General features: G+C 38.6%; 1 protein-coding gene and 1 long non-coding RNA gene across 2 annotated transcripts in view; one reads left to right on the top strand and one right to left on the bottom strand.

Annotated features, from left to right (window-relative positions):
- The window catches only part of LOC110451049, a 10,812-nt gene extending 9,050 nt beyond the window's left edge, over positions 1-1,762 (bottom strand). Inside the window, exon 1 of the mRNA XM_021498895.1 lies at positions 1,506-1,762. The gene's annotated coding sequence lies outside the window, so the exon portion shown is untranslated. The remainder of the gene's footprint in view (positions 1-1,505) is intronic.
- Positions 1,763-1,946: 184 nt separating this feature from the next.
- Positions 1,947-10,147, top strand: LOC110451048. The gene is made up of 4 exons (XR_002463028.1): positions 1,947-2,087; positions 2,870-2,929; positions 6,593-6,801; positions 8,575-10,147. It is a non-coding gene; the product is annotated as an uncharacterized LOC110451048 (long non-coding RNA).
- The last annotated feature ends 4,255 nt before the right edge of the window (positions 10,148-14,402 follow it).

The raw sequence follows: 14,402 nt of genomic DNA, 5'->3' as shown, positions 1-14,402 counted from the left end.
AGCAAATATCTAACAGAAATAGTAAAATTAACAACAGGAATAGCAAATATCTAACAGAAATAGTAAAATTAACAACAGGAATAGCAAATATCTAACAGAAATAGTAAAATTAACAACAGGAATAGCAAATATCTAACAGAAATGGTAAAATTAACAACAGGAAGAGCAAATAGCTAATATGGATATATATGACATGCCATAGTCAACCATAAGACCATGCTGTCTATAACAAGACACATAGACATAGAATACTCTACAGTATCGGTGGTTCGGGTCACAAAGCCATAGTCCACATGCTAGGGGTCCTTGACTACAATATTCTTACTTTGCCGATCTCGTTTGATCATAACTAGCTTTGCTATTCTATGTATAGATTAAGTCAAAGTATCATTTTCACCTTTTTTGTAAACACATATGTTAAAATGCAAATCGAAATCATTTTCGATTTAAAACAGCTTAGCATATCTTTCTTTGGTGCATTCTAAAAATTAATAATCAAAAGTGATAAGAACAATTAGGGACGGGATGGGGCCTGGTAAGGACGGGATGGGGCCTGGTAAGGACGGGACGGGGCCTGGTAAGGACGGGATGGGGCCTGGTAAGGACGGGACGGGATGGGACCTGGTAAGGACGGGACGGGGCCTGGTCAGGTTCTGGACTACGTCCCCGTATAAATATTTCAATATCATTTGCATACTTAATGAATGCTAGATAATGTGCCTCCAGTCTTATTCCCAAAGTTTCAAACCAGTGTTAATATTCATAGTATACGATCTACTATTGTTTGAAATGTACCTCCAGTGAGAGGGCTTGTAGAGGCTTTGCTTGTTGCCCAATTCCCTTTAAATCTGATTGGGGTGTTCTCATTTCCCTCGACGTTTTGGTGAACAAAGAAAAGTGTTGACAAAGGGGGACAATGACAAACCAATTATTGTCAGTTTTACTTTAACCCCACAGTTGGTGATTCGTAGCTTTTCTGCTCATGTGATATATAAAAAATTATGATAATAAAATATACAACATTTGATAAACAACTAGCATATATACATAAATCAATGCAATTTTGAGGAATTTGCATGAGCTGACTCAGCAGGCGCTAACTACTAGTCCTAAGCAACCTGGCTAATATCTCCATATGTGTGAATGTGTGCTGGAGATGTATTAAAATTTTAGTAAATGTATAACATGGTGTTTTTTTCAAGTGGGGTAATCGAGAACAAGCCATCTGATTGATTTAATGAGTTATTTGAAATGAAATAAAAACGATTAAATGGAATTTATTCCTTAATTCAGTTGCATTCATTCTCTTCTCGGCCGGTCACCCGAGAAACACCGTACATGCATTCTCGTACTATGACCAGCATTTCAGGAACATTGGGTAAGGATTTGGTTCCTCCACAATGTGACAGGAAAGTACATAGATGTATTGGTTTAATGTTGGACGAGAGTGACGAACTCACTCGCTATTTGTATCTACCGCAAATTATATAAAGTGCCATACTTACGTTGAGAATGGTGCTACAGCTCCGTGTCTGTTCTGCTGTTGCAAAACAAAAGATAAATAAATCCTATTCTTCTTATGGTAATGATATTAAAACATGCAATTTAAAATGAAAACTATATAAAAATGAACATTTTCAAAATAAAACACTTTAAATCTTGCAGAGCTTAGACACCGACTAGCACGTAATCATTGCATCACACACACTGGGTTTGATGACCAGTCACATAAGCTGTAATACAGATATGACGTTTTTGTTTATTTGGCACGGTTCAGTTTAAAGTGAAACCAGTACGCTACGTGTTTCTATTTTGGGATTTGACTTACATCTTCGTTATAAATAGACTGTGTGAAAATTATCAGTATTTGGGTTTTTGACGGAGCTTATTTCTCTTTTGCTTTATCCCATACTCCTAACAGCGAAGTTGGAAGTTCTTAAGCTATATATAGATTTTGTTTTCTGGGAAACCTGCCGCCAAATAATCCAGCGATAAGACTTTAAGAAACACATCTGTGGTATATATAGTAATCATACCTTGTGTGTTGTGACGTGACATTGTCTGCGACGATACAGCAACTGACAACAGTAAGTAAACGACCTTTGTTTCTTTTGTTGATATTTGTCGGTAAATCAAAACGGAAATATGGACAATAATATGCAATTAAGAACTTCCTGTTTTAAAGATACATACTGGTTCAAGCATTGCCGAAAACTTACATTAATAATATAGCATGTTGGCACCTTATTTCAAGCCTGTGTGGTTTTGGCAAACCCGGGAGGAAAAAACAGAAACTGAAATAGACAGGATGCGATTTGACCAGTTTCTTTCGTCGCACATTTCCTATTTTCCGTTGTGATATCTTTAACATGACCGTGAAATATCATTGTGGCTTTTGTTTATTAATTGCATGTTTATATTTTTTAATAAAGACAGAAAATATGTGTAAACAAACTTAAGTGAACTACAAGTATTTTTTCTTTCTTTCTGGCCTTAAGGTAGCAGGTAGAAAAGCCATTTTGATACGAGTATTTATACACTCTAAGCAGTATATTTCATTATTATGTAAGTGTTAAATTAATTGAAATCAAATAGAATTATAAGTATAAACAACGTCGTGACATTTGACCAGTTAACATCCCTACTAGCGATTGTTTACATTACAGCTTATGCGTGTTAAATTAATACCACGTCATTTCAAAATTAATTGTGGTTGCTACTTTCACTTTCGATTATAAAAACTTATCACCCCGATGTATCGCCTACTTTTAAAAATCTGTCACTCATCTTAGAAAAACCCAACTTTCGTTTTGAAGTTGCATTGCACAATCATGTTGATATTTCTGTAGATGTGTTGGTTTCATTTTAGATGTGACTACTTCATCAGACGGCGCAGTATAATAACAACGGCTCGACTTCAGACATTCAGGTGAGTATAATACATGTCAGACAGTAAATAAAGGAGGAATGGGGGAGTAATGTAAATAGTGGGGGAAGTTTCCGGACGGTAATATCAGTAATATAGGTGAGTGAATATATATTACAAGTTAATGTAAAACGATAGATATGGGAAGTTAATTTGAATGTCAAACTATAAAAATGTAAATATAATTAGCAAGGGAATCAGACAATGGATATAAATAGCACATAGGATCGTCACTCGGTAAAATGGAGGTGAGTGTTTGTTGTTAGATGATATCTATCAGATCTTAAACAATCGGAATAGTTAAGCAAGTTCACTGGTTGAAAATGGTAAAATTTAGACTCTGAAATCGGGAGTATCCCTCCAAAGTAGGGAGAGTTGGGAAGCATGAAGTGTTCTGTTAGTTCAAGCAGACGTATGTCTGCTCTGTAGATTTCTGTCAATACAGGATATCTCTAATCCACAGCCGACTGCCTGGTTTTTCTGTCCACTGTAACGGTAATGCTAGCGAATATAGGTTATAGAGGGGAAAACCCTGACAATGGAAGTTCATATTATGGTAAATAAAAAAGGTAATAGTTGCAGACATGCATGGGATATTGTGTGTCTATTGTGAGCTGGAGTATCCATTCTGTGTGTTCTCTCCTACAAGCGGTAAGTGTTTTACACTAGAAGGATTTTCGTGACACCGTTAACAACCTTATCCCAGATAGACAAGATAAATATTTGAGATGTAATTTAAGCTAAGCAGGAGGCCAAGTTCGTCAAAAAAGGCAAATCTTTTGATAAACTTTTGAATAGTATTTTATTATTATTATTATTGACATCAACAATAAAAAAGATGTCATTGGGATCAAGATATAACTCGTCAGTTTGCAATCGGGTTTAAAAATATTAATAACTGGACGTAGTGTCTTTAAGCTAATAAATTAGACTCAACGAAATACTATTTAGGCAGAATTCGACACAATAGCTTATAAAGTATATCCTTATGTTAAGTTGTTTGTTTTGGGTTTAACGTCCTAGCAACTGCAAGGGTTATATGAGGACGGGTTTCCAGGGAGACACAACTGCCAGGGTTATATGAGGACGGGTGCCTATAGGGAGACACAACTGCCAGGGTTATATGAGGACGGGTGCCTATAGGGAGACACAACTGCCAGGGTTATATGAGGACGGGTGCCTATAGGGAGACACAACTGCCAGGGTTATATGAGGACGGGTGCCTATAGGGAGACACAACTGCCAGGGTTATATGAGGACGGGTGCCTATAGGGAGACACAACTGCCAGGGTTATATGAGGACGGGTGCCTATAGGGAGACACAACTGCCAGGGTTATATGAGGACGGGTGCCTATAGGGAGACACAACTGCCAGGGTTATATGAGGACGGGTGCCTATAGGGAGACACAACTGCCAGGGTTATATGAGGACGGGTGCCTATAGGGAGACACAACTGCCAGGGTTATATGAGGACGGGTGCCTATAGGGAGACACAACTGCCAGGGTTATATGAGGACGGGTGCCTATAGGGAGACACAACTGCCAGGGTTATATGAGGACGGGTGCCTATAGGGAGACACAACTGCCAGGGTTATATGAGGACGGGTGCCTATAGGGAGACACAACTGCCAGGGTTATATGAGGACGGGTGCCTATAGGGAGACACAACTGCCAGGGTTATATGAGGACGGGTGCCTATAGGGAGACACAACTGCCAGGGTTATATGAGGACGGGTGCCTATAGGGAGACACAACTGCCAGGGTTATATGAGGACGGGTGCCTATAGGGAGACACAACTGCCAGGGTTATATGAGGACGGGTGCCTATAGGGAGACACAACTGCCAGGGTTATATGAGGACGGGTGCCTATAGGGAGACACAACTGCCAGGGTTATATGAGGACGGGTGCCTATAGGGAGACACAACTGCCAGGGTTATATGAGGACGGGTGCCTATAGGGAGACACAACTGCCAGGGTTATATGAGGACGGGTGCCTATAGGGAGACACAACTGCCAGGGTTATATGAGGACGGGTGCCTATAGGGAGACACAACTGCCAGGGTTATATGAGGACGGGTGCCTATAGGGAGACACAACTGCCAGGGTTATATGAGGACGGGTGCCTATAGGGAGACACAACTGCCAGGGTTATATGAGGACGGGTGCCTATAGGGAGACACAACTGCCAGGGTTATATGAGGACGGGTGCCTATAGGGAGACACAACTGCCAGGGTTATATGAGGACGGGTGCCTATAGGGAGACACAACTGCCAGGGTTATATGAGGACGGGTGCCTATAGGGAGACACAACTGCCAGGGTTATATGAGGACGGGTGCCTATAGGGAGACACAACTGCCAGGGTTATATGAGGACGGGTGCCTATAGGGAGACACAACTGCCAGGGTTATATGAGGACGGGTGCCTATAGGGAGACACAACTGCCAGGGTTATATGAGGACGGGTGCCTATAGGGAGACACAACTGCCAGGGTTATATGAGGACGGGTGCCTATAGGGAGACACAACTGCCAGGGTTATATGAGGACGGGTGCCTATAGGGAGACACAACTGCCAGGGTTATATGAGGACGGGTGCCTATAGGGAGACACAACTGCCAGGGTTATATGAGGACGGGTGCCTATAGGGAGACACAACTGCCAGGGTTATATGAGGACGGGTGCCTATAGGGAGACACAACTGCCAGGGTTATATGAGGACGGGTGCCTATAGGGAGACACAACTGCCAGGGTTATATGAGGACGGGTGCCTATAGGGAGACACAACTGCCAGGGTTATATGAGGACGGGTGCCTTTAGGGAGACACCTCCCGAAACAGAAAGTAGATAGAAAAGAAAGACAGGAAAGATATGAAACGAAAAAAAGATTCCATTTGTTGCAATGGGGACAGTATATTACGTGTGGTCTCTTCTGTGACCTCTTAGACGCAGACAGAAGAAACAAATCAATTCTGTAGGGGGAGGGGGGAGGGGCACAGTTGTCGCCTTTTACGATGCACATACAGTAGGATATACAGCAGGTATATTGCTGGCTTCTATTCTTTCCTAGAACCTGCAAGGATCCCTTATGTCTAGAAATATACTTCAACAAGAATGTTTGTTTATACACTTGTTGTGTTTTGGCACAATTGTAATACTTTCTTCTGCAGCAATGAATTTTACTTAAAGTTAAGATAGCATCAGATGACTTGTGAAAATATCATTACGAGGACTAGCCGAGTTTCCTGCCTACCCATAATTCTTCGTCTCGTATCTAATCGCGATATAACTGAATCAGTTTCACGCTTTCGCCTATGATCTTTATACTGCACCATATCGACACATTAAGAATTGAGAATTTGTATATGTCATCAATATGTAATGTTCATGCACATTTTTTATGGAATCGAAACCGAAAGTAGATCTGGACAAGGAAGTCTTAGTTATGACGTTACTGTCTCTAAGATATTAATCGATATTTATTAACATGGGTTTTCTGTTGTTCTTTTCTATGTCATCGAGGTTTTCCCAAAATGTCTTTGTACGACTTCGACTATAAGTTTTGTTTTATTTACATGTCATCAAGGTAATACTTCTTGTTTTGTTTACAAACTGAAAATACTTTGCTTTTCCAAATATTAATCGTAATTTTACTTTCATTTTAAGCTTCGACTAAAAAACTCAGAAATCCCCAGTTGACTGCCGACAGGATCAGCTGTACCGGTGACCGAGAATACTGACAGAACTTAGACAAGATCGCCTGTACCGGTGACCGAGTATATTGACAGTAACTTGAACACAGATACTAACCGACCATGCAGATAATGGTCCAGGCGGGAACGGACGGCAAGACGCAGCTTGTTGATGCGGAACCGGTCAGTTTTGTTTTATTTTATATTTTATGACTCATTTCCGTCATTAATGATGCAATAACGTCATGGTCAATGTAAAGGTCCGTAGAAAGTTTATAACTCTTTAATTTAATTTCTCAAATACATGTGTACATTATCAAAGCTGCAGCTGATTATTTTAACGCAGACACGTAGAGGCACACCTTATTATTTTGTCCATACAACTTATTATCTTGTCCACACAACTTATTATCTTGTACGTACAACTTATTATCTTGTCCACACAACTTATTATCTTGTCCACACAATTTATTATCTTGTCCACACAACTTATTATCTTGTTCACACAATTTATTATCTTGTCCACACAACTTATTATCTTGTACGAACAATTCATTATCTTGTCCACACAACTTATTATCTTGTTCACACAACTTATTATCTTGTTTACACAATTTATTATCTTGTCCACACAATTTATTATTTTGTCCACACAACTTATTATCTTGTCCACACAATTTATTATCTTGTCCACACAACTTATTATCTTGTTCACACAACTTATTATCTTGTCCACACAACTTATTTTTCTTGTACGTACAACTTATTATATTGTTCACACAACTTAATATCTTATTTACACAACTTATTATCTTGTCCACACAATTTATTATCTTGTCCACACAACTTATTATCTTATCCACACAACTTATTTTTTTTGTATTTACAACTTATTATATTGTTGACACAACTTATTATCTTGTGCACACAACTTATTATCTTGTCTACACAATTTATTATCTTGTCCACAGAACTTATTATCTTGTTCACACAGCTTATTATCTTGTCCACACAATTTATTATTTTGTCCACACAACTTATTATCCTGTCCACACAATTTATTATTTTGTCCACACAACTTATTATCTAGTTCACACAACTTATTATCGTGTACGAACAATTTATTATCTTGTCCACACAATTTATTATTTTGCCCACACAACTTATTATCTTGTCCATACAATTTATTATCTTGTCCACAGAACTTAATATCTTGTCCACATCTTGTATGTGTATTATACCAATTACAAATATATTTCTTTGTCCATGTTCATGTTCCACTCCACCTGTTCCACCTCTGTGGATTGTTATTATGTAATGCACAAAGGCATTTTTGCCTATTGCTTAATAAAAATATATATTATCTTGTACGAACAATTTATTATCTTGTCCACACAATTTATTATCTTCTTCACACAACTTATTATCTTGTACGAACAATTTATTATCTTGTCCACACAATTTATTATCTTCTTCACACAACTTATTATCTTGTACGAACAATTTATTATCTTGTCCACACAACTTATTATCGTGTTCACACAACTTATTATCTTGTCCACACAACTTATTTTTCTTGTACGTACAACAACTTATTATATTGTTCACACAAATTATTATCTTGTACGAACAATTTATTATCTTGTCCACACAACTTATTATCGTGTTCACACAACTTATTATCTTGTCCACACAACTTATTATCTTGTCCATACAACTTACTATCGTGTACGTACAAGGTAATGCTATTTTTAGTGTGGCCTTTATACACCACACCGCAGTCACGAGTTTACTAACGTTTACAAACGTTACGCCGTTACAGGAATTTTAATTTAGTATGAAGTATTTTAAGTACGAGGAACCAAACTCTATTTTTTATACAGTTGAGATATATACAGGTCACGTGGGAGACGCGGGGTTAGACATGTTTATAATCACTGTTTATTTCTCTTACAGTCTGAGTCTATGGCGTCCTTATTCCAGAAGATCTCGGATCAACGTGGAGTCGAGAAACAGTACCTACAAATCGTGTACGCCGGTAAAACATTTCGACCCGGCGACGCAAGAACCGACCACAAAACAATTGCCGACCTTGGCATGAAGGACCGGTCGCTCGTTCAACTCGTCACCAGGCTACCGGGGGGTCAATAGGTCTTCTGATGTCACTGTACGATGACAGGATGTGACTTGGAACCTTTTTACATGTGTAATGGGTTAACAAGCTTGTGTGACGTAACGTAATACTTACGTCATAGGACATCAACGTGGGAAGTGAACTTTTATGAGAAGAGACTGAAATGTGATATGTTGTTCAGTTAAGCTAAACTGCATGCTGGCTAATGCAATATACTTGGTAGTTAAGCTGAAATTAAACGTATGTTTTTATGCAGTGATACTTACCCGAGTCTTATCATTGCGCTGTGTAAACTATGGACTAAATGTCACCCTTGTTGCTTTTACTACAAAAAAATATAAATGAAACAGAAACAAAAGAAAGCGAAAACATGGCGATATTTGAAACATTTCCTATTGAATAAAAGCGGTCTGATTCGTATTGCTAGGTGTGTGAATCGTATGTTGTTCATATATTGCCGAGTGAGTTAGTATGCACATGAAGGTTGTGCAATACACGTATTGACCACAGGGACCTAAGAATTTGTTAAAGCTATATTTGGAACTAAACTAAAGTGTAATTTTACATGTCTTCGGGGTTTAGATCGACTTTCGGAAAAAATGCCACCCCAATGCCCGTATATTTAAGCATTGTGGTGGCATGTTTACCGAAAGTTGACATAAACCCCTAAAACATGTAAAATTACTCTAAACATCTTAGTTTAGGTCCAACTATAGCTGTAACAAATTCTCAGTTCCCTGTGGTATCGCTGTGTACATTACTTTGTGTGTTGGGCGGAGAAACCGGATGCAGTGAGAGTTGAGTGAAACTGGCATGAAACAATGTGTATTACTGTTTGGTATAGTGAGACCGCAGTACGGCTGATCTACTGTGTAAAGACTAGTGTGACACAATGTGTATTACTGTTTGGTATAGTGAGACCGCAGTACGGCTGCTCTACTGTGTAAGGACTAGTGTGAAACGATGTGTATTACTGTTTGGTATAGTGCGACCTCCGTACGGCTGATCTACTGTGTAAGGACTGGTATGAAACAATGTGTATTACTGTTTGGAATAGGGAGAACGCAGTACGGCTGATCTACTGTGTAAAGACTAGTGTGAAACAATGTGTATTACTGTTTTGTATAGTGAGACCGCAGTACGGCTGATCTACTGTGTAAAGACTAGTGTGAAACAATGTGTATTACTGTTTTGTATAGTGAGACCGCAGTACGGCTGCTCTACTGTGTAAGGACTAGTGTGAAACAATGTGTATTACTGTTTGGAGACTGTATTATAGTGAGACCTCATTACGGCTGATCTACTGTGTAAGGACTAGTTTGATTCAGAGATTTATTATGTAAGTTTGGTGTTTTAATGTTTTAGCTGTTCCTAATAAAAACGTTATTTAATCTCTTTGTGTTTCACGTGTTTGTCTTAACAGACTGTATGTTCCCGTGGGAGGTATATTGTTATTTGTCAATAAACAATGTGCAGGTTCGGAGAAAGTATAGACCTGCTGTTTCACACTGCAGAATCGGGGTTGGTTTCTTCCCCGCCTTCTATTTGGTGGTCATTGAAAAAAAATCAATAACAGACCCACTGCATGTGTATATCGTAAAAGGCGACTTATGATGGGACGTGGACAGGCCAAACATTGATCAGCTGTCCCCATTGCAACACTTAGTATCATTTTCGGTTCCTATCTTTCCTGTCTTTCTGTTCTATTTACTTTCTGTTTCAGGCGATGTTTCCCTAGGCACCCGTACTCGTGTGACCCTGGCTGTTGTCTCCCTAGGTACCCGTACTCGTTTGACCCTGGCTGTTGTGTCTCCCTAGGTACCCGTACTCGTGTGACCCTGGCTATTGTGTCCCTAGGCACCCGTACTCATGTGACCCTGGCTGTTGTCTCCCTAGGCACCCGTACTCGTGTGTCCCTGACTGTTGTCTCCCTAGACACCCGTACTCGTGTGTCCCTGGCTGTTGTCTCCCTAGGCACCCGTACTCGTGTGTCCCTGACTGTTGTCTCCCTAGGTACCCGTACTCGTGTGACCCTGACTGTTGTCTCCCTAGACACCCGTACTCGTGTGTCCCTGGCTGTTGTCTCCCTAGGCACCCGTACTCGTGTGTCCCTGCCTGTTGTCTCCCTAGGTACCCGTACTCGTGTGTCCCTGGCTGTTGTCTCCCTAGACACCCGTACTCGTGTGTCCCTGACTGTTGTCTCCCTAGACACCCGTACTCGTGTGTCCCTGGCTGTTGTCTCCCTAGGCACCCGTACTCGTGTGACCCTGACTGTTGTCTCCCTAGACACCAGGACTCGTGTGTCCCTGGCTGTTGTCTCCCTAGGTACCCGTACTCGTGTGTCCCTGGCTGTTGCGAGGACGTTACTAACGTTAGAGCACGCCACTGGGGATATGTTTACAATACACAGTTTTAAATATCATTGAACAAAACAACATGCAAAGTTGAGTTAATCACTGGATTAACAATAAACTATTTACTGCCACTAAGCTATACACAATTGAAATTGACCATTCTTAACAAAACAATGAGTAAACTAATATAAATCCCCATGAGGTAATCATACGATATATGTTATGACTAACGCAACGTCGCACGTAACGTGTGCTATTATAAAATCTTGTCACCTCGGCCTTTTAAGACATTTAAGCACCCTCGTACCACTGTCAAACAATAGTCTAAGTGTTGGAAGGTTGTTTCTGGCATGGCTTATCATTTTTTTCATATCTTCCTGGAATTTTATAAGAAGTAATAAAGAGTTAATGAACAATCCACAACATTGTTCTGAGTGGAAAAAAACAGCGGGGTAAGAGCAGCCGGGATTCGAACACTGGACTGGGTATAACCGACTGGGCGCCCTGGTCAACGGAAGTGCTCTGGCCCAATGTAGTCTCCTTCAACCAGACGCTTGATCACTTGTAGTTGGGCGTAGCTTGCGCAGACAACAAGAGTCTGGTTGGACGAGCCTAGGCCCAATGGTGATACAGTTATATCCAACCGGAAGTTAAAGTGTGGCTACTGTAATCACAAAAAAAACACAAAATAAACAATACGCAGTGCAGTTGGATAAGGATTCTAAAATAATCAAAATAAAGTACATTGTATTATAAAGTACATTGTATTATAAAGTCGATTCACCTTTATTAACAAGTTTACTAACTATTGTAAACCTTTTTTTTTGTATTCACAATTATAACCATTACTATTATCCATATGTTGTAAAGCGCTTTAGAGTAATTTTACAAACTATATAGGGCGCTATATAAATGTTGTATATTATTATTATTATTATTACAGCGTAAATAATGTATTGTCGTATTTCAAAGCGCCCCTTTTTCTGTTTTTATAAGACAATGCATTAAGATAGCAATGGTTAAACCCTAGTTCACACTTAACATATATGTAGATATAACTTATAGCACTGCCCTCTGGTATTATACGAAGAACCTCTCCCCTGCATGTGGACACAAACTAGTCACAACAAACGAGGATATAAATAGAATTTTCTTATTTCAAGGTATTTGTCTACGTTATCAGAAAACCTGTTACATCACCTGTTGTATACCTTTACATGGAAACAGGTATTTATAAATAATAATTCCCGGTATCTATTTAGAGCACCACGTAATCTATTCAGGTATACCTACCAGCCACGTGATTGGTCCAGATTACAGATAAAGACCTCTATCGATATAGATATATCAGTAATGTGTAAACATGTACCTGTCTAGGTAAGCTAAATAAACTGATACTAGAGCAACTACAGACGAGACTAAAGGTGATCAGCTTAAGTACTGTTTACCACTACACACAGTCTCTGGTCAATGTGTCGGTATACAGATGAGACTAAAGGTGATCAGCTTAAGTACTGTTTACCACTACACACAGTCTCTGGTCATCGTGTCAGTATACAAAGTCATTACGTGTCATTTCGAATGTAATGTTACTCTACTGAAATATTGCAATATGGAAAGTTTTTACTCAATTAATGATAAAAGATAAAACGTTAATAGTTTACAGTATCTACTCTCTATTTGCGAGGCATACAATAGAAAGTGGAGATTTGCATTTTCCTCTACTAAATCTGAAATTGTTGTTTTTACATCTAAAAAGAAACCCAATATTAATTGTGATATAACTGTATATGGAAAGAAACTACCCATTGTAGAAAGTATTACTCATGTCGGGGTTTTATTGAATAGTAGAAATAACAATGTCGAACGTACAGAACGTGCTTGTTCCAAATGAAAGAGTCNTGCACGTCCTTGATTGGTTGGTTTTCTGTAGAAGTATACATCAGCGTAAAGAAAATGTTATTTTTTGGTAGAATATGTTCCATGGAAGTTGGCTGTTTAGCACGCGAAATTCTTATCAAGCGTCTATTCGAATTCAACCTGTCTCAATTTAGTAGAGGTTTTGTTCCCGACATTGTTAATATTTTACAAAAATACAATTTGTATCATGTTATTGATGAATTTTTGAAGAGTGGTGTATTTCCAAACAAATGTCAATGGAAGCGTTTAGTCAATGACCATGTAAGAAACTATTAACAGTTGAATTTATGTGAAAGAATGAACGCTGATAGGGACTTCTCTCGCTTCACTCTTTTACATAATAAGATACAACCGTATGCTATATGGAAACTTGCTTTACGCTTTCCACAATACAGTCCATGTTTTAAGAAAGTTGTTAAACTTTGTGTTGAAATGCGCGATAATGAAAATATATATTTGTGTCATTAATGTGGCTCTATGCACAAAGATCCTATTATGCATAGTGTACTCGAATGCTCACACACAGAGCTATTACGTGACCAGCTCTGGTGTGTACTCAGTACTGTAAAAGATATAGATTTTGTTTTTTTTATCTTAATGTAATGTCTAATTACCATCTACTTCAAGTTCTTCTTGGTGGTATTTTCAACTATGATTTATCTTCATATGAACTGGAGGACTTTAGAATAAAATCCATTGTTATAATTACTAAAACTCTTCAACACATCGGTATTATGTAATTTATCCTTAGATATTTGAATGTTGTATACTGAGTAATATGTTTGTGATCACCAATTTACAGTGTGTGTACCTCACGCTTCAGCAAGATTAATACATGAAATACACATATGTTTGTATTCATATTAGTAGGCAAGCATTTCCTATGTCTTTCCTGTTATACTATTGCACAATTGTATTGTAAGACTTATGTACCAGACATATGTTTGTAAATAATGCTGTATAATTTATAGTGTGATGCTTGTAATACTGTTTATTACAATGTTGTATGATTGCTTAGTACGAGAAGTGTATTACTGTCTATACTATTATATGATAATGTAGTTTGAGGAGTGTAAATATGTCTATTATATCAATGTGTGATGTAATGTATGATTAGTGTTATACTGTCTATCATCATAATTATCACCGTATAATGACTGTAATAGAACCTATTATATCATTGTGCTATGTTTATAGTACTTTATGGTATGATGCGGGTACTATTATTATTCTCTTATGTGTGTGTCTGTCCATGTGCATGTGTGTGTCACTATGTAAGGGTGTGACCATAATTGTGAATGCATTTTCTTCTCATTCAATAATGTTGAATTGTACGTGTAGTGTTCGTTATTTCTGTAACTCTTCATTTCTGGAGG

The sequence above is a fragment of the Mizuhopecten yessoensis genome, unplaced genomic scaffold (assembly GCF_002113885.1).
Source record: "Mizuhopecten yessoensis strain PY_sf001 unplaced genomic scaffold, ASM211388v2 scaffold5751, whole genome shotgun sequence".
NCBI classification, from domain to species: domain Eukaryota; kingdom Metazoa; phylum Mollusca; class Bivalvia; order Pectinida; family Pectinidae; genus Mizuhopecten; species Mizuhopecten yessoensis.
Note: the sequence above shows the minus strand (reverse complement) of the source record. Positions and strands in the feature narration are given on the sequence as shown.